This window comes from Glandiceps talaboti, chromosome 2 (genome assembly GCF_964340395.1).
Source record: "Glandiceps talaboti chromosome 2, keGlaTala1.1, whole genome shotgun sequence".
In the NCBI taxonomy this organism is placed as follows: Eukaryota; Metazoa; Hemichordata; class Enteropneusta; family Spengelidae; genus Glandiceps; species Glandiceps talaboti.
In genome coordinates this window covers 11,574,264-11,599,767 of record NC_135550.1, presented here as the reverse complement: position 1 = coordinate 11,599,767, position 25,504 = coordinate 11,574,264, and the positions used below count along the sequence as shown (strand labels likewise).

The 25,504-nt window shown below is 35.3% G+C and overlaps 1 pseudogene across 1 annotated transcript in view; it reads left to right on the top strand.

Moving 5' to 3' along the window:
* Positions 1 to 7,522: 7,522 nt before the first annotated feature.
* Positions 7,523 to 25,504, top strand: part of LOC144453642 (xanthine dehydrogenase/oxidase-like) — a 38,007-nt pseudogene continuing 20,025 nt past the window's right edge. Inside the window, exons 1-16 of the transcript XR_013482425.1 lie at positions 7,523 to 7,661; positions 9,596 to 9,653; positions 11,689 to 11,785; positions 13,563 to 13,671; positions 14,590 to 14,831; positions 16,749 to 16,779; positions 16,858 to 16,938; positions 17,684 to 17,825; positions 18,509 to 18,676; positions 19,200 to 19,276; positions 19,877 to 19,970; positions 20,525 to 20,634; positions 20,768 to 20,952; positions 21,783 to 21,948; positions 22,902 to 22,988; positions 25,219 to 25,336. The product of XR_013482425.1 is annotated as a xanthine dehydrogenase/oxidase-like (transcript). The remainder of the gene's footprint in view (positions 7,662 to 9,595; positions 9,654 to 11,688; positions 11,786 to 13,562; positions 13,672 to 14,589; positions 14,832 to 16,748; positions 16,780 to 16,857; positions 16,939 to 17,683; positions 17,826 to 18,508; positions 18,677 to 19,199; positions 19,277 to 19,876; positions 19,971 to 20,524; positions 20,635 to 20,767; positions 20,953 to 21,782; positions 21,949 to 22,901; positions 22,989 to 25,218; positions 25,337 to 25,504) is intronic.

The following is a 25,504-nucleotide window of genomic DNA, read 5'->3' as shown; positions in this document are numbered from 1 at the left end:
GCACTTTACGTTGATTATGGAACAGTTACACTTTACTTTGATTGAGGAACAGTTGCACTTTACTTTGATTGGAGAACATTTACAATTTACTTTGATTGAGGAACCGTTACACTTTACTTTGATTGAGGAAGAGTTACACTTTACTTTTGTTGAAGAACATTTGCACTTGACTTTGATTGAGGAACAGTTACACTTTACTTTGATTGGGGAACAGTTACACTTTACTTTGATTGACGAAGAGTTACACTTTTCTCTGATTAAGGAAAAGTTACACTTTACTTTATTTAAGGAACAGTTTCACTTTACTTTGATTAAGGAACAGTTACACTTTATCTTGATTGTGGAACAGTTATACTTCGATTGGGATACAGTTACACTTTACTTTGATTAAGGAACAGTTACACTTTGAGGAACAGTTACAATTTTCTATGATTGGGGAACAGTTACACTTTACGTTGATTTGGGAACAGCTACACTTTCACTTTGATTGAGGAACAGTTGCACTTTACTTTCATTAAGGAACAGTTGCACTTTACTTTGATTGGGGAGCAGCTACACTTTTCTTTGATTGACGAACAGTTACACTTTACTTTCATTGGCGAACAGTTACACTTTACTTTGATTGAGGAACAGTTACACATTACTTTGATTGGGGAACAGATACACTTTACTTTGATTGTGGAACAGTTACACTTTACTTTGATTGAGGAACAGATACACTTTACTTTGATTGGCGAACAGTTACACATTACTTTGATTGGGGAACAGTTACACTTTACTTTGATTGGGGAACATTTACACTTTACTTTGATTGGGGAACAGTTACACTTTACTTTGATTGAGGAACAGTTGCACTTTACTTTGATTGGGGAACAGCTACACTTTTACTTTGATTGGCGAACAGTTACACTTTACGTTGATTGGGGAACAGTTGCACTTTACTTTGATTGGGGAACAGTTACACTTTACTTTGATTGGGGAACAGTTACACATTACTTTGATTGGGGAACAGTTGCACTTTACTTTGATTGGGGAACAGCTACACTTTTACTTTGATTGGCGAACAGTTACACTTTACTTTGGTTGAGGAACAGTTGCACTTTACTTTGATTGGGGAGCAGTTACACTTTACTTTGATTGAGGAACAGTTACACTTTACGTTGATTGGGGAACAGTTGCACTTTACTTTGATTGGGGAACAGTTACTCTTTACTTTGATTGAGGAACAGTTACACTTTACTTTGATTGAGGAACAGTTGCACTTTACTTTGATTGAGGAACAGTTACACTTTACGTTGATTGAGGAACAGTTACACTTTACTTTGATTGAGGAACAGTTGCACTTTACTTTGATTGGGGAACATTTTCATTTTTACTTTGATTGGCGAACAGTTACACTTTACTTTGGTTGAGGAACAGCTACACTTTACTTTGATTGGCGAACAGTTACCCTTTACTTTGATTGAGGAAGAGTTACACTTTACTTTGATTGAGGAACAGTTGCACTTTACTTTGATTGAGGAACAGTTACACTTTGAAGAACAGTTACACTTTACTTTGATTGAGGAACAGCTACACTTTTACTTTGATTGGCGAACAGTTACACTTTACTTTGGTTGAGGAACAGTTACTCTTTACTTTGATTGAGGAACAGTTACACTTTACTTTGATTGAGGAACAGTTACACTTTACGTTGATTGGGGAACAGTTACACTTTACTTTGATTGAGGAACAGTTGCACTTTACTTTGATTGGGGAACAGCTACATTTTTACTTTGAGTGGCGAACAGTTACACTTTACTTTGGTTGAGGAACAGTTACACTTTACTTTGATTGGCGAACAGTTACCCTTTACTTTGATTGAGGAACAGTTACACTTTACTTTGATTGAGAAACAGTTACACTTTACTTTGATTGAGGAACAGTTACACTTTACTTTGAAGAACAGTTACACTTTACTTTGATTGAGGAAGAGTTACACTTTACGTTGATTGGGGAATAGTTGCACTTTACTTTGATTGGGGAACAGCTACACTTTCACTTTGATTGAGGAACAGTTGCACTTTACTTTCATTAAGGAACAGTTGCACTTTACTTTGATTGGGGAGCAGCTACACTTTTCTTTGATTGACGAACAGTTACACTTTACTTTGATTGGCGAACAGTTACACTTTACTTTGATTGAGGAACAGTTACACATTACTTTGATTGGGGAACAGTTACACTTTACTTTGATTGAGGAACAGATACACTTTACTTTGATTGTGGAACAGTTACACTTTACTTTGATTGAGGAACAGATACACTTTACTTTGATTGGCGAACAGTTACACATTACTTTGATTGGGGAACAGTTACACTTTACTTTGATTGGGGAACAGTTACACTTTACTTTGATTGGGGAACAGTTACACTTTACTTTGATTGAGGAACAGTTGCACTTTACTTTGATTGGGGAACAGCTACACTTTTACTTTGATTGGCGAACAGTTACACTTTACGTTGATTGGGGAACAGTTGCACTTTACTTTGATTGGGGAACAGTTACACTTTACTTTGATTGAGGAACAGTTACACTTTACTTTGATTGGGGAACAGTTACACATTACTTTGATTGGGGAACAGTTGCACTTTACTTTGATTGGGGAACAGCTACACTTTTACTTTGATTGGCGAACAGTTACACTTTACTTTGGTTGAGGAACAGTTGCACTTTACTTCGATTGGGGAGCAGTTACACTTTATTTTGATTGAGGAACAGTTACACTTTACGTTGATTGGGGAACAGTTGCACTTTACTTTGATTGGGGAACAGTTACTCTTTACTTTGATTGAGGAACAGTTACACTTTACTTTGATTGAGGAACAGTTGCACTTTACTTTGATTGAGGAACAGTTACACTTTACGCTGATTGAGGAACAGTTACACTTTACTTTGATTGAGGAACAGTTGCACTTTACTTTGATTGGGGAACATTTTCATTTTTACTTTGATTGGCGAACAGTTACAGTTTACTTTGGTTGAGGAACAGTTACACTTTACTTTGATTGGCGAACAGTTACCCTTTACTTTGATTGAGGAACAGTTGCACTTTACTTTGATTGAGGAACAGTTGCACTTTACTTTGAAGAACAGTTACACTTTACTTTGATTGAGGAACAGCTACACTTTTACTTTGATTGGCGAACAGTTACACTTTACTTTGGTTGAGGAACAGTTACTCTTTACTTTGATTGAGGAACAGTTACACTTTACTTTGATTGAGGAACAGTTGCACTTTACTTTGATTGAGAAACAGTTACACTTTACGTTGATTGGGGAACAGTTACACTTTACTTTGATTGAGGAACAGTTGCACTTTACTTTGATTGGGGAACAGCTACATTTTTACTTTGAGTGGCGAACAGTTACACTTTACTTTGGTTGAGGAACAGTTACACTTTACTTTGATTGGCGAACAGTTACCCTTTACTTTGATTGAGGAACAGTTACACTTTACTTTGATTGAGGAACAGTTGCACTTTACTTTGATTGAGGAACAGTTACACTTTACTTTGAAGAACAGTTACACTTTACTTTGATTGAGGAAGAGTTACACTTTACGTTGATTGGGGAATAGTTGCACTTTACTTGGATTGGGGAACAGCTACACTTTTACTTTGATTGGCGAACAGTTACACTTTACTTTGATTGAGGAAGAGTTACACTTTACGTTGATTGGGGAATAGTTGCACTTTACTTTGATTGGGGAACAGTTATACTTTACTTTGAGGAACATTTACACTTCACTTTTGATTGGGGAACTTTTACACATTACTTTGATTGAGGAAAGGTTAACCCTTATTTTGATTAGAGATGTTACTTTACTTTTATTTTGCTAGGGTAATAGTCTCACTTTCCTCTGACAGGGAATAGTCTGGGTGCCAACTTGGTTTCACACTAAACCACATCTGGTCAAAGTCCCTCAGTCAGCACAAAAGGTTGTTCATCCCATCAGTGAACCTCAGCTGCTATAGTGATGAACAGTGTATAAGTAGCACCCAAAGCTGACAAATATATCATTACATAACTGCCCCAATAACCACTATCTTTATGATGGCTGTGTTATTGGTTAGAATATTGTGATTCATTAAAAATAAAGGTATGATGTTAATGAATTTTAAATTACATTAAATTGCAGCTCGTGCATCTCAGGACTTGCAGTGTAAAAACTTTGACTATACTGTGAGTGGAGATGTAAATAGTAACGATTCTGTATAGGAACTAGACTAACCAGGGAACAGTTGCACTTTACTTTTCTTTTGGAACAGTTACATTTTACTTTGATTGAGGAACAGTTACTCTGTAATTTGATTGGGGTACAGTTGTACTTTACTTTGATAGGGGGACAGTTTTACTTTAGTTTGATTGGAGAACAGTTACATTTTATTTTGATTGGTGAACACTTATACTTTACTTTGATTGGTAAAAGTCATGCTTTATTTTGATGCGGGAAGAGTTACAATTTACTTTGCTCTGAGAACAGTTATACTTTACTTTGATTGCGAGCCTTTACACTCTATTTTCCTAAGGGAAAAGCTGTACATTACTTTTAAAACTTGTGTGTTAAATGGTAAATTGTGGCAATACGACATTGTTTTATATTTTTCTCCATTGCATTGTCCATAATTGTTCCTGATGTACTTTCAATGAGCACTATATATTACCTTTGAATAAATGTTAATTTTGTGCCAAACAAACCAAAGTGGTCTTAGCAGTGTATTATTACTACACTATTCCTGCTACCATGGTAACAGAGCAACATTTGAGTAGATTACGTCATATGATGTGAAACATGATCATCTCGTATGTATGGAGATTTTTTGTATAAACAATTATTTGTAAAATAAAACTTCTTTTAGTAATTTCCCAATGTATTTCCTTTTGTAAATATTTTTGCCTGGTTTCCATGGCAACCCAATTTTTTAATAACTTTTATGAATATATATACACACACATTGATCAGTGTGATGATCGCAACAGCATGAAACAACTGTTCTTGTGAATGTTGCTTGATACTGTGTTATTTACACAACTCTACATATGTATTGAGCACTGTTTATTCCAGTATAGACATTTTACGTATACCGAGTTTATATGTGTACATTATATACTAGTATACATGTATGTTAATTATTAATATCATGAAAATGTTTCAACTGTTATATTTTTTGAAAGGTGATACATTTTTATAGAATTCAATAAAGCATTATTATACTATTGTCACAGTTTCCATTCGTATTTATTCCCACTAGATAGAGCCAGGAGAGGACTATAGGAATGACTATCTGTTATCAGTCCTATTCTTGATCTGCATAATTCAAGTTCAATCAGTCCTGGCATACATTTTGTGTACTGTAGGTGACATGCATGTCACTTTATTTCAATAATTTAAATACCTTACTCCCTAGGGTCATGTATGTGCATCAGTCCATGCCCACCTCTATCATAATACACACGCCAATTTCAACAAAACATGGTAAATATCTTAATACTATAGCGATCCTGTGCATATGCACGTCACTTCATTTCTTGATTCTTCCAAAAACATCCAAATGGCGACCATTTTTGTCACAAAAATTAACATTTTGCCTAGTAGCATCAGAAGCTTAGTACATATAAAGACTATGTATTAGTTTCTACACCCATATTGTCTATGAATGTCGACAAACTGGCAAATGACTGACCTTGACCTTCAAGGTAATTTGGCCATAAATGAAAATTCACATTTTGCCAAGTAACATCGAAAACGTTGTTGATAGACTCTACATCCCTGTTATCAATGGAGAGCTTTCTAATGACACTTTGACCTATTCCCTCATTTTCAAAGTCAAATAGTCAAGGCATTCATCTGTACTCCAGCCCTCTACACGTCATTGGATAAAAGCAGTCACATGAACCTACAGTGAATCAATATTGGCCAAAGATATGGGATTATGCAAATCCACTATTAAATTAATGCCTTGTTTGGTATCATAATAAGCTACTGGCCAAGTGTAAAGGGATTTATATGTTTGCACACCTGTATCCATTTACTAAACAATAGACTAATGTTCCTTTAAGCTATTGTAACCTACACCCCATTTACTATGTTGTCTTTTGTTCTCAGTTCAATATTTGTATCTGGCAACTTATACATTCCTTTAAATAACAAGATTACACCCCTTTGTGTACTACGTGTTCACTAAGAATGAAAGACCATCAAGATTGCAATTGGTTCAGACTGTAAAATGAATCATTTGGACGAAATTGTCTGAGGCAGTATCTGAGCTCTGTGGGCGACCTCTGTGACAGAGGCCTCTGAGCTCTGTCTGAGAAGTCAACTCTACCATAGTAGATTGAACGTTTATCGCAATTAATGAGTTGAATGGTTGGACAAAGAGCTATTAGAACACAGTAAGGTCTATCATCTGCCAGTAGGAGTGCCATTGTATTCGTATGTTCAAATCAAATGTGCCCGCGAGTGCGTATGACGTGTTAGGCCTACCGGAAGTCAGTCATATCAGAACTACTCCACACCCCTGTTATGGAAATTGAGTGGTCCAAAGCTGGCAACGAAATTTTAAAAATCCGGAAGAAAATTCTAAACATCTTGAAGAAAATTCACAGAAATAAAAATGAAAAATGCAATGAAATTGAATTTCACCAGGCCCTGACTTCCGCCATTTTCCTTTTGTTGACTGGCGCAGAATAAGATCTAGACCAATAGTAGATCTTGAACGTTTATCGCACTGAGTTTAATGGTTGGTTGGACGAAGAACACTTACAAGAGAGAGGTCTAAGTTGAATGGTTGGACGAAGAACAATAGGGGGAGAGAGGTCTATCGTCTGACAGTAGGATTGCCTTTGTATGTGTTCTTATATATTCAAATCAAATGTCCGTGCAATTGCAAATGCAAAGTACATCGACCAACATGTTATTTTTGGGCCTACCGGAAGTCAGTCATTTGAGTTACTCCACACCCCTACTATGGAAATCGAGTGTTCCGAAGATATACAATTTTTTTTTACCACGATCCGATATTAATTATTTTCGAATATTTAAAAAAAAAAAAAAACTTGTTACAAAAAAACTTTTTAAAAAATTGTATTTTGACTTTTTAATTATTATAATCCTTCAAACATTCTGGTTTAACGAAAACTAAATATAAAAAAGTCTGTAAAACAACAATTATCTCAAATAAATGACAACTTGTTTGAATTAGATAACGTTAACATGGGAAAAAATTAAAATTAAATCCGAAAAAAATACAATATTTTTTGCCTCAACGGCTTGCCATACGCTTGGGCCGGCAGATAACCAAATCCCAACACGATTTGACTCTAACATAATACCATAGGGCATACATTTATTGTTTTGTTTGATTTGTATGACAATTTGTATGTGCGCACAGCTGAGTGTGGTGTGACACGAAGGTGAACTTCTTTCGTATACCAGCATGCTACACTTCAACAAGGAGGTCATTTATAGATCTGGAACAGAGCGAACTACAGGCTGCTATTGTGGTAGGAGTTATACTTGGGGGAATTAATTTTGTGTTCTGCGGACGTCATGTCGCACCAAGTTAACAGCGACTCCCTGATGAGTGAGGATCTTGTTTTCTTCGTCAATGGTCAAAAGGTACGGATAAACGGATGTGTGGTATCTGCGTAGGAATAGGGGATCGCCTCGTCTGTGAGATACATACATTCGTGCCACGATTAGCCAGCACTCACTGGTTAAGAAGCCTGATAGGGCTGAACAACAACAACAACAACAACAACAACAACAACGACACGACGTACAGTATCTTACAGTTTGAAAAGTGTGTTTGAGTGTCGTGAAGTTTATTTTAAATTTTGATTTCAATTTCGAGGAGTCATTTCGATGTTTCTGAGCATAACACTATTACAAGAAACTAGGAGCATTTGCATTGAATAGTTTGAATCAAACATACAAGGAACATTGACTCAGTGTAACAACGTCAATGTGATTACAAGTTAATGTGGTACATGCGTAGTCACGATCAATTTTACATTTTCAATAAACGCAACAAAGTTTATTGACACTTCAGCCATTTGTAAATGGAGTATATTTTCAAGCTGAAGATTCTAAAATGAGGTCAACTCTACATCATTTCGATTTTACCTGGTCTAACATTTAATCAACACTAAATGCCAATTGCCCTTTACCAAATAATAACTGTGCCATCAATTGCCCAAAAATATTGCCTTCTGAGATAAAAAAAAAAATACATGAGTTAAAAATACATCTTGCGGTTCACCATTCCCGCAAAATGGAACTACCTCAAATGTACTTTTTGGTCAAATATTTGATCTTCTAAAAACCTGTCATGGCCTATGGGGTTTTTGGCTTTTCAGCTCAAAGTGGGTCTAAAATGGGGTATGTGGTTAACAATATTGGCCGCACACCCCTACCAGAGCTACCCTACTGGTACTGCTCCGCGGGGGGGGGGGGGGTGGTAATAGTGTGCCACACAGAATGGAAAGTCTATATCGTAGCATCTACAGTGTGCTAAAGTTTACTGGACTAAGGTAGTCATCTCTACATCTGATTCTAACGAGATTGATATATCAGATACGTTTCGTGGCAGACAAAGAGTGTGGCAAACAACACTAAATGCCAGAATGTCTGACTGTTTTATTCCAGGTCACTCACACTGTATGATCTTACTAGTTTCCATTGTTCAATTCTACAAACTAGACACCGACGTCTGTAACAGCCCTAGTTGAACTGGCCTAAATACATCATTCATGTCTTATAACTTTGAAATGGCTGTGAATGACCTCATGTGTGCACCTAGTTACGAAACCTATTAATCATCATACAGTTTATATAACAAGTCAAAACATGTAATTACAAATTTAATTTGAATGTAAAATATGTTTTGTCAAACCAACCACTATAAATATACTTGATTGGACATGCGGACATTCACTCAAACCATTGAAACCACAATGCCACCTCAATATCAGAAAAAATATACATTTACCAAACGAATCGTACAAACTTTGAGCAATTTGCCTAATTCAATTGTACACTCAAATTTACTTGAGAATCTTTACTAATCATTGTGTACACTGGATTGGTGGCCATATGTAAACAATCGTGAATTGGATACAGATCAGAATACTTGTTTGTCAACAAATTGTGAATTGTGGGAAGTTGATAAATTGGAAGTTTTCATCCAGTCATCCTTTCAACTTTAATCACCTCTAGTGATCACGATTTCTCATGTTACAATTATTATTATTTATATATATATATTTAATCCTAAAACATCAATAACATCAATTTATAATGTGATAGTGTGGAACAGGAGGAGCAAGTCATTCTGGACAGTTGAGAACAAAAGGTTCAGAAGGGGCGATGCAGGTGAGGGTTTTGATCTGTCCTGTTTGACGTCACACAGGTGAATATATATATATATATATATATATATATATATATATATATATATATATATATATATATATATATATATATATATATATATATATATGATAAAATACCATAATCACTGACTCAATTTTGTCACCCTTATTATTCCACAGGTCGTCGAGAGACATGTTGATCCAGAGATGACCTTATTGACCTACCTTAGAACAAAGTGTATCCTTTATAAGTATATTATACCATACACGAGCCAGGTTCAACAAAAAATATGGAATATATGCTCTGGTCGTGTAACGTCTCGACAACGCATGTCTATGTCACGACAACACGCGTCTACGTCATTGGTTCTGTTGTGTTTGAAATATGAGTCAAAACGCTCAAAATGTCATTACTTTCCCCGATATTTTATATTACTGGTGATTGTATAATTACGTTATTCCCCAATATTTGTCCTTCAGCCGGAAATACTCGTGACCTAACGGATGTCACTACTCGTTTAGCAACTCGTAGTGACGAGGCCCCTTAGGTCACTGGTATTTTCCTTGGCTGACACTCACACCCCTATAGAGATATAGTGGTCTGAGGCTGAAGAAACATATTGGGAAATAATATCTAATTATTTCTCTCAAAGCCTAAAACGTTGCGGTTACTTTGCTCAAAAAAGTTTAAACTCAGTTTAAGTTCAAATAAAGAAAAAAAGTGATGGATGCACCCCATACAATACTTTTAATAGTGAAGAAATTGATCTAAAAAAATTGAGTATAATTGTGCACACATCTAATGTACTAATTGACAAAATAAATGTATTATTTATTATTTACTACACTGTCTTATTATCTCAGGTGAATAAGGCTTGGCAGCTGATGGCAGTTGCCATAGGTAACGTGGTATACATCATGTCACACTTCAAAATGGCCATTGCACAGTGTTAAGTCTATGGGGAAATGACAGATTGAGAGTTTCCATGGAAACAAAATGTGAACAGACAAATTTGGGCAATGATTTCAAAGTTTTATACGGCAACGTTTACGTTGATTAGAGGTACCAGTGATTTGATTTCTAAACAAATTGACTCCAAATTGACTCCGGAAGCACATTAATTTGGTGAACACAAAGTTATTAAAATATCAAAGACAAGAAGTCAGATGAATTTGAAGCCGAGTATACAAAAACCGAAAGCAAAATACTGGTAGAATGAAATAAATAAAAATAAACCTTGCGCTATTGAAAGCAGGACTGTTTTCTGTTCATCTGGGGTTCAATACTTAAAAGTGGCCTTTCCATTAAAATGTATATGATACTTGTGAGTAATTGTGGATGAGACTGTGTGGTCATATAGTTTCATATAATTAATCTTCCAATTAATACAATAGCAGCAGATGTCACACATACATCATAGGAACTTGCAGTAAAAGTATTAGTAGTAGTACTACCACCATCATTTTTAATTTGCTGAGTAGAATTCAGCATTCATCAAGATACATCCGAACATCATTTATCACTTGTTTGATGATTCTATTTCATTGTGTCCGGATCCTGAACTTAAGTTACCAGGACAATCGCAACAAATTGTAAAGTCACCATCATACAGTTTTTGTTGGGATGTTCGTTTTTTACATGTAGATATAGATTGTTCAATGGAAGATGATGAGATCCCGGCAAGAAAATTGGGGTTTGAATGTTTTGATTTTCGCTCAAAAACTGAAAGCCTCAAAATACGTAATAGGTTTCTTCAATTTTTGGTGGTCCTTCCAGGGAGCATCTGAAAATATGGTATGTCTAAGAATGCAGTCATTCCTACATGAACAATAAAAAACACAGCAGTTGTGAGCATGAATGCTACAACAAATTAAACCCCGTAGCAATTATGAGCATGCCCATAGCATCAAAATAAACATCAATGCAATTGTGAGCATACCCCTAGTAACAAAATAAAAACAAAGCTGTTGTGACATTCCCCTAGCAACAAAATAAAAACCATACCAATTGTGAGCATGCCTTTAACAACAAAGTGAAACCATAGTAATTCTGAGTGTGTCCCTAGCAACAAAATAAAAGTAAGTTTATGGGCAACTCCAATTTTTATCAATCATAAAATGGCCGTTTCAACTGAGCCTGTTTGAGTCAATTTGATCTCTTATATTACCATTATGGTCTTATGATTATTTTCAGTAGTCAGTTGTACTGCAGTATCATTGACACAATGTCTATCATAGCATAGGGATATGTTATCCTTAATTCATTTTCACAGTAAGACTCACTGGTACAAAACTAGGCTGTGCTGAAGGAGGATGTGGAGCCTGTACTTGTATGGTATCGACATATGACCACAAGGAACAGAAAATCAGGTTTGAAAGTCTTTTTACTTATAATCTTAATTTCAAAGTGTTCTGGTAAACTTTCCGATATTGCTATAAGCAGTTTGAATTTACAACAGGTTAGCATAACTTTCAAAAATAAATAATCTGATCTCAGACCACTAAAAGAGCTATAGTGGTCTGAGATCTGATAATAGATACGACTCTGGTAACCCAGCCTTTGGTTTGCTAAAGATAGATGTAAACTAAATCTGTTGTTCTTCAATGTAGTAGATAATACACAAGTGGTGATAGTAGTTCCTCTAGATCTGTTGTGTGATTCTAATCACCCTATGATCAAGATAGTGTAAACAATGGAAGTTTCAAAACAACACTGCGAGTTCATGGCGCTCTAAATAAATTAGTTTTCAGAGACACCTCCCTAACTGAGACTATAATTAAACCAACGTTCATTCAATAGATTATTTACTGGTGTATCAACATGTTGCGACCATAGTTTTAGTTTGTGTCTATCTTAAAAACTAAAGGCTCAACTACCAAAAATTAATATTACAGTTTTTCATAGACCTATATTACTTCCATTGTTATTCAATGGACAGTGCATGCATCGAAACCGTGCAAAAAACTTCCCATCATGCCCAGACGCATGCTGCCCAAATAGGCACACTCATATCCGATCGCTCACCATGTTTTTTGTGGTACTATTTCATTTACAATTCATGTAATTATGTGAATCAAATGTTGTTTTCATACCAGTTTATTGTTACATAGGGTAATATGATAAACCTTTATGACCCAGATATGGTTCGGCAGACTTAGATAGTATAGCGTAACAGGCCCTCTTAAAGTTGAGACCTTCTTCAATACAACCTCCTTCTGGAAAACCCATATCTGGGTTGTACAAATTATTATTTGAATCAAATCGAGCATTAAAGGTTTCTGAAGTTAATGTTTACACAAATGTCATTGAAACCATCCTAAGTGAGTGAGATAACAAATCTTGTATTCCTACATGTTATGCTCCTCCACATGTTAGATTCTGAACTTTGATATAATGTGACTTTATGTACTCACAACATTGGAAGATGAACTATCAGCAAGCTGATACAAACACAAAGTAAAGCTGATATTGCGACATGTTGATATATATCGGCATCCTCACAGTAGGGTGGAGTCTCTGATAGCCAGTTTTCCTCAAGTGGACACACATTTCAATCTCGTTCAGTGTTTACACTTATCTTGATGACAAGGTGATTATATCCATATTACCAAATTATAACCTACCACATGCAGTAACAATAGTTGTATAGGGGGTTCTCACTTAGCCAGCTGAGTGAACTCTCATCTTACCTAACATAAAAAAAAAACATATGAAAAGTTAATGTTGACTATGAGTTGGGTTAAATTTAGGTCAGGTATAATGAATGGTTTAGAGTCGACTTATCTTTAGTGTCTGACACAACATTTCATTTGATTGCATAAGTGTATTTAGTTTCCTCGATAAAGAGGGTTCCAGGGTTAAAGTTCAGGGTGCTGCTAAATGACTGGGACAAATGAAGGCTGTGCTAATATTGGACGACTTTGGTATGTGATCTGTATCAGGTACAAAACATTCAGTATGAATGGGTCCAAATCCAGCTTATCAGTTATATGACCTAGCATTGCCTCAGAATGAAACTCACACTTGTATGTTTGTATGTAGTCTGAAAATAGTGTTAGTTTGTGTCTATCTTAGTTTGCCTCATAATAGTATCATTATAGAGTTCTGACACGTCTTTCTTTCGATCACTTCTCCTTCTTCATCTAGTCACTTTTCAGTGAATGCGTGTTTATCTCCGGTGTGTTCTATGCATGGTATGGCCGTGACAACTGTAGAAGGTATTGGTAGCACTAAAACTAGACTACATCCTGTACAGGTTAGTATATAGAAATGTATAAAGTCATACAACCATAAAATATTATTTCCCTTCTCTCGAATCATATTTAGTAGTTTAATAGTTGTTGGGGGATGTCGGTGGTCGAGCGGTTAGCTTGTATGCCTCTTAATTCTGTAGTCTGTTTTCGAACCCACCAAGTGTCAGCTGGGTTTGATTAAAATTTATATATGTCTATAATTAAGAAGTGTGATACTTAGTTGACCCTGTCGAACAACACAGGTTTTCCACGGGTACTCCGGTTTAATCCTGCTTCTTTACTACTAGAGCACTAGGGCCCTTGTTGTGATCATTCAACAAATTTCTGAATTTATTTGGACGAATAAAGATAATTATCAGTATTAATAATACTTAACTCAGAGTATAGGTAATTTTAATACCTCATATGTTTCAGCTAAACCATTCAGTATGTGTCGTTAAATTATGTCGACTTGTCATTTGACAGGAGAGTGTACATCAATCTATCTATCTCTGTTAAAGCTGCACTGGAACATTTCTTGAAACTGTTTTGTTAGACATAATGCTTAATCATAATGCCATACACCCAGAACAGTATTGATTCACATGTGGGTAAAACGTATGTGCATTGCTGTAAAATATGGCGCAATAAATCAAATGAAATTGATTTTTTGGTCAGCACCCAATCACAAGTGGATTTTATACACCTGGTATAAGATTTCAATATTAATTATTTCATTACACGCTACCAATTAGGAATGTATAACCAAATCACATGGTTCTCTGAGGGTTTTGTACACCTGGTCTATAGATGTTTATAGTAATTATTTCTTTTTACCATCCAATCAGCAATGCATAGCCATCACATTGTTCCCAGTATAGAATATGTACACCTGGTATGTAGATTTTCATATTAACTATTTCAATACACCTACCAATCAGGAACGTATAGCCAAATCACATGGTTCTCAGTGTGGATTCTGCACACCCGGTATTGTGATGTCGATGTATACACTCCTAAGAAACAATCCACAGCCTTGCTATGATGATGTGCTGAGTGCTTTTGAAGGTAATCTGTGTCGTTGTACTGGATATCGACCAATCATAGAAGGGTACAAAACATTTACCAAGGTAAGAGGATGAATTAAAGAGGACACTAGCCATGTAAACTGTTTTACTCAAAAGTGAAAATACTTAACACATAAAACATTGATTAAACTATTCTAGTATGATGTTATATCGATGTATGCCTGCTGTCTATAACATTTCTATGACAATTATCTTCCGGCATTGTTAGAAGAGTTGATTGCATAGTAGGGAGGTTTCCTTGACATTTTATTCTATATGTAATAAATTACATCATCGGTTCTTTTACAAGTTGTGTCTTAATACCATGTTTGAGTTCAGTCAATGGCAGGTGAAATTTAATGGCGATGCATCTGGGGTTGTGCAGATGAAGGTGTATTCGCATATTGATGTTCCCATTGGTAATATGCAAATTAGGACTAAAAATCTCAATTTTGGTCAAAAACTTATATCTTGAAAACGGTATGGTGAAGGGGGCTGAACCTGGGCGGGGATGTTTCTGGAGGGCTATTCTACAGTTATTGTTCAAAACATTTTGACCAAACTGGCCCTAGCAACCATGAAAATGCCCTTAGCAACAACAAAATGATGCAGATTACAAAGGTAAGAACAGGAATGGGTAGGTAAGTGACTAAAGATTCCAAAAATGTATGCAAATATGCCTATCAACTAGACCATGCCCATAGCAATAGTCACTTGATGGTGTATATTGTAAAGATAATAACGGGATTAATAGGAAACAAGTAAACATTCAAAAAATTAAGCACATTTGCCTAGCGGACAAGAACATGCCCCATTGCAAGAGCCAAATACAGTTGTGCCAGAATGCCATGAGCGCTATTTTTTTTCTAAGAGATCTCGAGCGAATTAGGGGAGTTGTAACAGTGACTGATTTCTGATCGTATGGTGTGATCATGATCAGGCTATGATTCCATGTAGCCTGTAGGTTGGCATTGTAACGTACGTACAGTTGATGAAGTTCAAATTAGGGGTAAAAATAAAAGTTTTGTAAAATAATGACTATAATATAAAAGTACAATATTTCACCAACTTTCTGTATGAAATGTGTTCTATAGTGTATGTGAGCCATCATATGAAACCACTAACCACTTTATCAATGTGCTAAAACAAAACTGCATAGTATAATAGCTGAACAGCCGAGCCACTTCTACATATGACAGCGGAGCTATTCTGACAGATAGGTCGCTTGTTTTTATCAGGCCTAAGGCAGAAATTAAAGAAAATGTTTGTTTTCAATAACATGGCTTCAGAAAATAGGGTATGTAGGTCGGAATTTTATTTTATTTTATTTTCTATTTGTTGTTGTTGTTGTTGTTGTTGTTGTTGTTGTTGTTGTTGTTGTTGTTGTTGAGAACATACTTCAACCTTAATATAACAAACCCGTTGGTCATAGTACTTCTGTGATAGTTTGATGAGGGGTAAAGAATAAAATGACACAGTGCAATTATGTGATGAACGCAATATGCAGACTGTACTGTAAACATTCATCTTGAAGTCAGAAAAGTCCTGTTAGGTTTCTCTTTATTTTTTTAAAATTACTAAAGATACTTTTGCCAAAACTTTTACATGGAACTAGAAGTACAAGTTTACTTTTTGAATGTAAAAAAAATGCTTAGGGTCGGCGGCGGTGGTGGCGTTATCGGAAACACACAATTTTTTTTATTTGGCCAGATCATATATGGGATTACACATTTAGAATACCGTCATGATAAGACATACACCAACTTACACACTAGGCAATTGCATGTATATCTATGTCTTCCACAGGAGTACTGCTGTGGAGGAGGGGGAGCTACTGGCTGCTGTATGAATGGGAATTTCAATTTGCAGGAAGAAGGGGTATGTAACACATAAATTGAAGTAACCAGAGTGTCAAAATTACTGTTTGTCCTAATATTGCTGAAAAGTTACACTTGATTATCTAACAATGTTTTCATTCATTCTTGAAATATAAGAAAATTAATTAATGAATTAATGAATTAGAAAAACAAAAGTTTAAAAAAAGAAACCCGTCACTGTATTTCTGTGTTCGTGCATTGCGTATTTGTCTATGGCATAGAGAATTTATGTTCAAAGAGCCTTAAAATATGTTTTTGTGTATAGATATCCACCGAGTTGGTTAATCCGAGTGAGTTTGTTCCATATGATCCAACACAAGAACCAATCTTTCCTCCAGAACTTATGGTGAGTTAATTTTTGTCAAAATTAAATTGCACACCACAACAAATCTTTCCTTGATTAGTGAATTTTTGACAAAATTATATGAAATGATCCACTTACCACTCATTCATTGTCAATTAGTAATTGTCAGACAGTGTGAAATGCTGTGAAAATCTACAATACATGCGGGAAAACAATTATGCATTGCCAAGTTGTAAGAAAACACTGAATTTTGTTTAAAATTTCAGCATACATGTTATATTCATATTCATTTATTGACAACAACAACAAAAACAACAACACCAACACCACCACCACCACCACCAACAACAACAACAACAACAACAAACAAGGGATAACATATAATTACTGTCACTTCCACTATACAAAAACAGCAACTAATAGTCATAAATCAGAAGTAAAAATAGAGACATTCATATATAAAGCAGCATTTGTTTTGTTTCGAAGTGTTTTTGAGATATGAGGCACCAAGTAGTACAAAAGTAGAAGTATTACTAACAATGTAAAAAAAATTGTACAGCGATTCATTGTCTGTCTAGTAATTTCATAATACCAACTATTGAAACTGCAACAGTTGTATCTGTAGGAGTCAACGTATTCCTTTTCATAATGCAAAAGACAGTTTGATTATCATTTTGATTGGGAAAACAGACAATAAAAAGATATTTAAGTTAATCAGATATACATATATATGAGAATTATGTTTTAAAAAAACTAACAAGTATATTTCATGATATTGTATCTGTAGAACTCTGACAAACATTGCAGTAAGACAGTACAGTTTTGTAGTGAAAGAGTGAAGTGGATTAGACCAGCAACTTTACAAGAATTGTTGAATTTAAAAGCCCAGTATCCAGATGCCAGACTTGCTATTGGTAACACTGAAATAGGTGAGATAGTTGTTTGGTTGTCATGTTTCATTTCCTGCGTTCCAATTACATATAATTTGAATAAATTCCATCATGCCACAGAAAAATTAAGTATGGAGAATTTGCTAAATAAAATTGCATTGAGTTTATCGCCAAGTACGAGTCAAGCCTTATTTTTTTATTCTGGTGAATGAAACATTTGGTGGAATGGCCATTTAGGATGTGTTGGGCACACTTTAATTTGGTAGGCAATGTAAGGTGAAAGTTCACACTACTTGTAAATCACTCAGCTATGTCAGCCTGTCATATTTAGTATAACTAATGCTGCACCTTTCACAACAACTGAATATAGAATATGTCAACTCGTTAAGTATGTTAGTGGGATTTATTTTCATTAAAAAAGCTTTTGCATGTAAATAAATCCACTACTGAAAAAATGCAAATGTTAGGAGTACAGATAATTCCAAGAATACACACAAATTCACACTTGTCATTTGAGTGAGACACAGCTTTATAGTGGTACAGCCTAGTATCCACTGCGTCTGTAGAATACTCTTCATATGGGTTAAAGGTCGTACTGCCTTCCAGTATTTGGATTGTATAGCACATTGTCATATTTATAATTATATTAATAAGTTATTTTTAGCTATGCATGTACTGACCTGTGCGATTGCAATATTTTGTTTTAAAAAATTTGTTTGCAGGAGTTGAAGTTAAATTCAAGAATCAATTCTATCCAGTCCTCCTTGTACCAACTCACATACCTGAACTGAAGAAAGTCGAAATAACTAATGGTGGAGTGATGTTTGGTGCATCTGTGACACTATCAACAATAGACCTAGTATTGAAAAAACAGATTCCAAAACTACCAGGTGATGAATTAACTTCTTAAAAGTGACCATATGGATAAAACAGAGGTTTATGTTGGAATTTGGATTAGCAATATAACTATTTACGACCCGGGGGGCAACTCCATGGGTAACATAACGGGGGGGGGGGGCTCCTCACAAGCATTAAAACCCAAACTGTTGTGATACCACTTTTATGCCAAAAAAGGATACCCTTTCTGATACCATTTTAATTAGTCTAAGTACAATCGACAGGGCCGTAGCCTGACCCCCGGGGGGGGATAAGCTATCTAAGAGTGCAAATGTATTTGACTGGACCTTTCCTTTAATATACCAATAGCATTGTACATATCAATGGTCAATATTATCCATAAACAGTACAGAAACAGTTTGAAATCATGATCGCTGTTGAGGGCACTGAATTTTGGGTGCGATAATTGTAAAGTACAGCATTAAAAAATTACCATTGGTCGTAATCTGAATACTGTTCACCACATCTATGTATTACCAGGTGTTTAAGTTTCATAACTATTTTCTCTGCTTTCAGAGTACAAATGTGGTGTGTTTGCTGCTGTGGTAGAAATGTTACGATGGTTTGCCGGACATCAAATTCGAAATGTTGCTGTAAGTATTAGCATTACACACACACACACACACACGCACGCACACACACACACACACACACACACACACACACACACACACACACACACACATATATATATATATATATATATATATATATATACATATATATATATATATATATATATATATACATATATATATATACATATATATATATATATATAAGATACACAGGAGCCGTTACACAGTGTTTCATGCTATATATATATATATATATATATATATATATATATATATATATATATATATATATATATATATATATATATATATATAGTTTTGGTAGTACTGGAACTCTTTCTTGGTTGTAACTCGGAGTTTCACGCATTGTGTGATCATCAGACAAGTTGTCTGATGATCGCACGATGCGTGAAACTCCGAGTTACAACCAAGAAAGAGTTCCAGTACTACCAAAACTATTGCGCTCTGCCACTGCGTTATAGAGCACTGTCTTAGCAGATTGATACTCACCGACAACAATAAACATAGGCAATGGATGAGTCCCTTTTTCAGTCTAGTATTCTCCTTCATCATTTCTTTTTTTATCAGCAATTGTAACCATTATTTTAACTGTAGGCTGTCGGTGGTAATATTATGACAGCTAGTCCGATATCAGATCTCAATCCCCTCTTCATGGCTGCCGGATGTAAACTTACATTGGCCTCCAAAAGTAAGTCACCTTACAATATTATCATGTGAATGATATTAAAGATATGATCTTTGAATATTTAGATATTTAGATATTTTGGGTCCCAAAATGAGCTTTCCGTGAATTTGATACTTAAGTTACCATGCTTACCAGGAATTTTTTTGTACAGTAAAGGTGTACATATACCAGATTTTAATTTGCATAGTGAACAATACATGAATAAATCCTTTATAGGATTTTCTCCAAAATTTCACACTTTTTGAGTTTCCCTGAAGATGTACCACATCTCATACTTACGACTAGCCAACCAGAATTGTCTTAAAATATAACACTGAAGGTTTGAAATTCAACCACCGAACAATAGAGATAACATCGTTGTCTGCGCTCGAGCTCTTTTTGAACAGAGTACTGTACCTGTATGTTCTGGCGCATTTTCATTCGTTGAGTAAATCCACTCAGCGTTCTCTTTTTGAGTTCTCTTTCAAGTTAACTACATTTCAATATAGATAAACCAACATTGTAACGTAAATCTTATTCATCAAACTGTTAATTTCACTTTCCATTATGTCTCCTAGCTGGTACCAGACAGGTTGCCATGGGTGACGGTTTCTTCACAGGGTATAGGAAAACTATTGTTGAACCAGAAGAAGTCCTTGTATCTATTCTCATTCCACACACAAGAGAAGTATGTATGATCAAATACTATTTTGTAATCGATACATCTAATTTCATAAATGCTTTCATATAAATCTTAAATCATAAAATCTTAAATCATTAATTGTGAGAAGAAAGTGATTTATAAATTCTAATTCCTGCAGGATGAGTATTTCTGTGGTTACAAGCAATCTCCTAGACGAGAGGATGATATTGCCATCGTGAATGCCGGAATGAGAGTTCTCTTTGAGAGTGGTACTAACATTATCAAAGACCTGGCTCTCAGTTATGGTGGTATGGCACCTACCACAGTTATGGCTAAGCGGACGATGGACGCCTTAATAGGAAGGTGGGATAATACATGCTTTTCATATTTTTTTATTCATCATTCATTCATACATTCATTTATTTTTATATCACCCCAAAAATTTACCAAAATAAGAATGAGATAAAATATCACTGAATCATTTATTCTATATATGTGAGTACATGTCAACGTTAAATTCTGACATTCCAGCTGTTTAACCCATGAAATGCCATAGACTTTTCGTGTCAAGACCAAGGACTTTTTCCACTACAGAGGAGGATCTTACCTACTCTACAGTTAGCAACTTTAATGTGAAAGGAATAATAAATACAATCTATGCTATTTTTTTGCTTACTATCCACACATTACATATATATTGTGAAATGAATATTAATTGACCCAGATATGAGGAGAAGAGGTAAAAATTGGGCTTATTCAAATGAGTAAACTTACCTGCATATATACAGATGTGGGCTGGGAACCCTGAAGGGACTGTCTGCAGTTGTACAGACATGACATTGTAAGGGATTAAAACACTGCAAGTCGTCTTATATGTACACCTAGGGGTCCCATGCTACGGAAAGCTTAGGCAGTAACTGCAACTAGAAAGGAGCAAACAAAAACTTTGTTGCTACGCATAAATAAAAGTTACATGATTTACCAAAGACTTTAAATTCCCCTTATGAACTCTGGCATCATGCAAGTAGGTCAAATGGTGGTCTGAACTTGGGATGTGTGTCCAAGTTTCCAAAGTGATGGCAATTAATGTGACGCATCATGTTTGCCAACAAACAATAGGTACTATATCCAGACATGCCAGTATCAGACGACCGCTGAACTAGCTTTATTTGAACAATTATGTTTTACTCCAGGAAATGGAATGATGGTTTGATTGATAGTGTGTGTGAATACCTTGCTGAAGATCTTCCTCTGTCACCGTCTGCTCCTGGTGGAATGATAGAATACCGAAGAACTCTGACTGCCAGCTTCTTCTTCAAATTCTACCTGAGTGTATTGGATAAACTGAATGCCAAAGAGGTATGGCAATATGGTTCTTGAAGATTCATAGTATTAAAATGTACTGACAACTAAATGAAACGCAATGCTTTGAATAAAATATTTAGATATTATTTCCCAAAATTTGTGTTCGTTCAGCCAACAAAAATACAAGTGACCCAAGGGGCCCCTGTCACTATGCGTCACTAGACGAGTAGTGACAACTCACAAGTATTTTCCTTGGCTAAATGAAGAAAAATACTGGAAAATAATATCAGTATACCATCGCCAGTAATGGTTTTAAAAAAAATCGGGGAAAGGAATGGTAATTTAAGTGTTTTGACTCATATTTCGAATACAGCAGTACGAATGACGTAGACAGGCGTTGTCGTGACGTAGAATGACCAGCGTATATATTTCACACTTTCTGTTGAACCTGGCTCATGCATGGTATAATTTTCATTGTCACCAACTTGGGGATAGAAGGTCTGTGCAAGAGAGTTTTAAGATGTAAATTTCTTTTGTTATTATATATCTAGTCACAGAAATCAGCATCTTTGATGGCGTCATAGCAGATGTTTCCTTTATTCCATCTTCAAAGAAAGTCTATTGACAAATGTATAAAATTACTATCTCCTTTTAATAATAAGTTTCTGGTATGTGAAGCAATGAAAATGAGTATTCAGGAACTAATCAGAGATGTATTCTACAATTTGAAAATGACAAAATTGCTTTCACAATTTAAAATTTGCCTGGCTTTTAGGAACTAATATCTGAGGAAACAAATCAGAGAGAATTGTAGGTGAAATATTATACAGTACTGCTCGCTGAGCCGAAATGGAAGTTGGCTAGAAGTGGGCGAGTAGAGTACATACAGCATCTACTTCAAATTTGCTGTGATCAAGTTATCTCCGCATGATAGTTGTATGTTTGCTTCGCACTACATGTTGATCAATATGTTTACTGATAACAGTTATCTTATCATATGTTGACAGGTAGTAGAGGCATCCGTTCCATACTCATTCAGAAGTAGCCTGTCTGGAATTCAGAAGGACAGTATACGCAGCACTCAAATGTACCAGGTAGTTTGTTCAGATTTTCACTATATAAGGGACACATTATGACCTACCCATAGCAGTATATATCCATGAATGTCAGCCATATTATGACCTCTGACCCATGGTATCCATAGTTTCAAAGGCTTCTAGGCATCACTGCCTTATTTGATACGCTTCCGTGTTTTACGATCACTTTCTTTTTCAGTCTTCAGGTGAAAGATTTAGAATAATATCTTGCTAGAAACCTACTGTGTATCTAGCTAACTCTTTTAAAATGTGGGTCCAATTAGTGAGTAAACAGACGTCAACTTAATTACCTGACTGAGAATTTCTTCAAATTCAAAAGGAAGCTTTTTTTTCTTCTGAGGATGAATTTCAGTATAAAACCTGAATATCTTGTGAAAAATATTATTCTATAAAGAACTGAAAACTATTTGCAACATTGGACTCGGAGGACATACATATCAAAGAAGACTTTTTGCTGACTAACGTAATACCTACACAACCTTTTACATAGTGTTTGGCTTAAATGAATGATGTCAAAGTGTCCAGTCCAGTTCTGTATAGTAGAGGTATACAGAAATAACGTATTTGTATCAGGAAATGACATCAATGATAATTTCAGTGATGCATTATTCTAAAATGCATTAGCGCCCTCCCTAAGGCAAGCGCCCAATGTTTTTTTGTTTTTTTAATATGTATTATCCCAGTATCAGGACTGTTACCACCAACAACTATGTATTCCTAGTTGGTGTGTCAAACTTGTGGATATCACTCCAGACATGTCTAATCTCTCATACCTCCTATTGCCTTTAGTCTAAGCAACTTGTAAACCAAACATCACTGCCAGGAGATCCACATCTCAAAGTTCCGTTATCATACCCCGTATTTTCATGTGCTGACGTACATGATTATTTTGTTATTGGTTACTGGTCAGTGGCAGTGTCAGTCAACTTGGACGGATGCTAATCAATATTAAGGAGCAACAATATTACAACAATAACACATCACAGTGGTATTATAATATTATAAATAAATAAATACAATTTGAAAATCATATTAATGTTAGCCTCTATATAGCGCGTTTCCACATTGTTCAGAGCGCTTTACAATCATTACCCTAGCAAAGACCTATAACAGCACACCGTTCATTTAATATTCCCTTATATCGATTGCTACCTGTAAATTAGGAAAAACATACATCTCTTCTTTCATCTCGCCTACCCCCCCCCCCCTTCTACATTCACTATCTTATTCTTCTTTCACCCATTCCGACACTTATCACACATATACTTACAATAGGATGGATGGTGGGGTGAGGGGTGACGGTGAAACAAGGGGATCATCTTTATATTCTTAACTTACTCTACTTCACTTAATGTATCTAATCCTTGGTTTCGTCTGCCACACCCATTATTTGTTGATTCTCGAAAGAACAATGTGAAAGTTGCCAAATCGAATTTTTACATCAATTTTGTTTACTTTTAAATGTAATTTTGTCATAGAAAACTGTACCAAGGTTTTTTTAAACTCTTATAACTTGACGAACAAGCTTGCGTTAGAAGTTTTTCAAGACAATTTCATTCTCAATGGGGCGTTTCAACAGTACAAAGTGCTCTAGTATTATGACCTGTGTATATATCGATAAACTATCAATGTAATTAGTATTGACCAAAAATGTTTATCAGCTTTGTAGATCAAATGATCTACAAAGGTCATAACACACAAGCACTTCAAGGTTTTTTTTTTAGCGTTGAGCTTTCGATCTGTCTTGATTGACGTATTGTACTCGGCAAGTTATGTATTAAAACTTAGGCAAACAAAAATGTTTGTTTCCGATAACATGGCTTCAGAAAATCGGGTAGGTAGGTCAGAGCTTTATTTTCTTATTTTATTTTATTTTATCTTTTTAGGGGAGAAATTGCTTCAAACCTAAGATTTGTGGTTAGAAATATTTCTGTGATAGTTTGGCGAGGTATACAAAAATGAATGAAGAAAAATATTGTGTTAAGTACATGAACACAATATGTACATTTTTGAAAGACTCGATTTCTCTGGGATGGGATTTTAATAAAGAATTGACCAAAGATACTTTGGCAGGAAAATTTCGCGTAAATAGTAGTACATTCTCACTATGTTGTATTGTGTGAATGTAAAAAAGATGTTTAGGGTTGGCTGCTTTAACTAGGGCCAGTCGGGTTACCGGAAACATGTCATTTTCTATTTGGCCTTATTTTTATTTTATTTTTGACAGGAAGTTGCACCAGGTCAACCTGTTGATGATGCTGTAGGTAGACCAATGGTTCATTCATCTGCCTTCAAACAAGCTACAGGAGAAGCTCGCTATTGTGATGACATTGCCCCAATACAAGGTATCTAAAAGTGGAAGAAATAACAGGCATTATGAGACTAACACAACAAACTGAACATAATGTTATACTGTAGAAAACAACAAAAATAATTGAAAATTTTGAAGGAATATCCAGTAAGACATAATTTCTGCCTTTATTACACATGTATTAATTACTACTATCAACTTG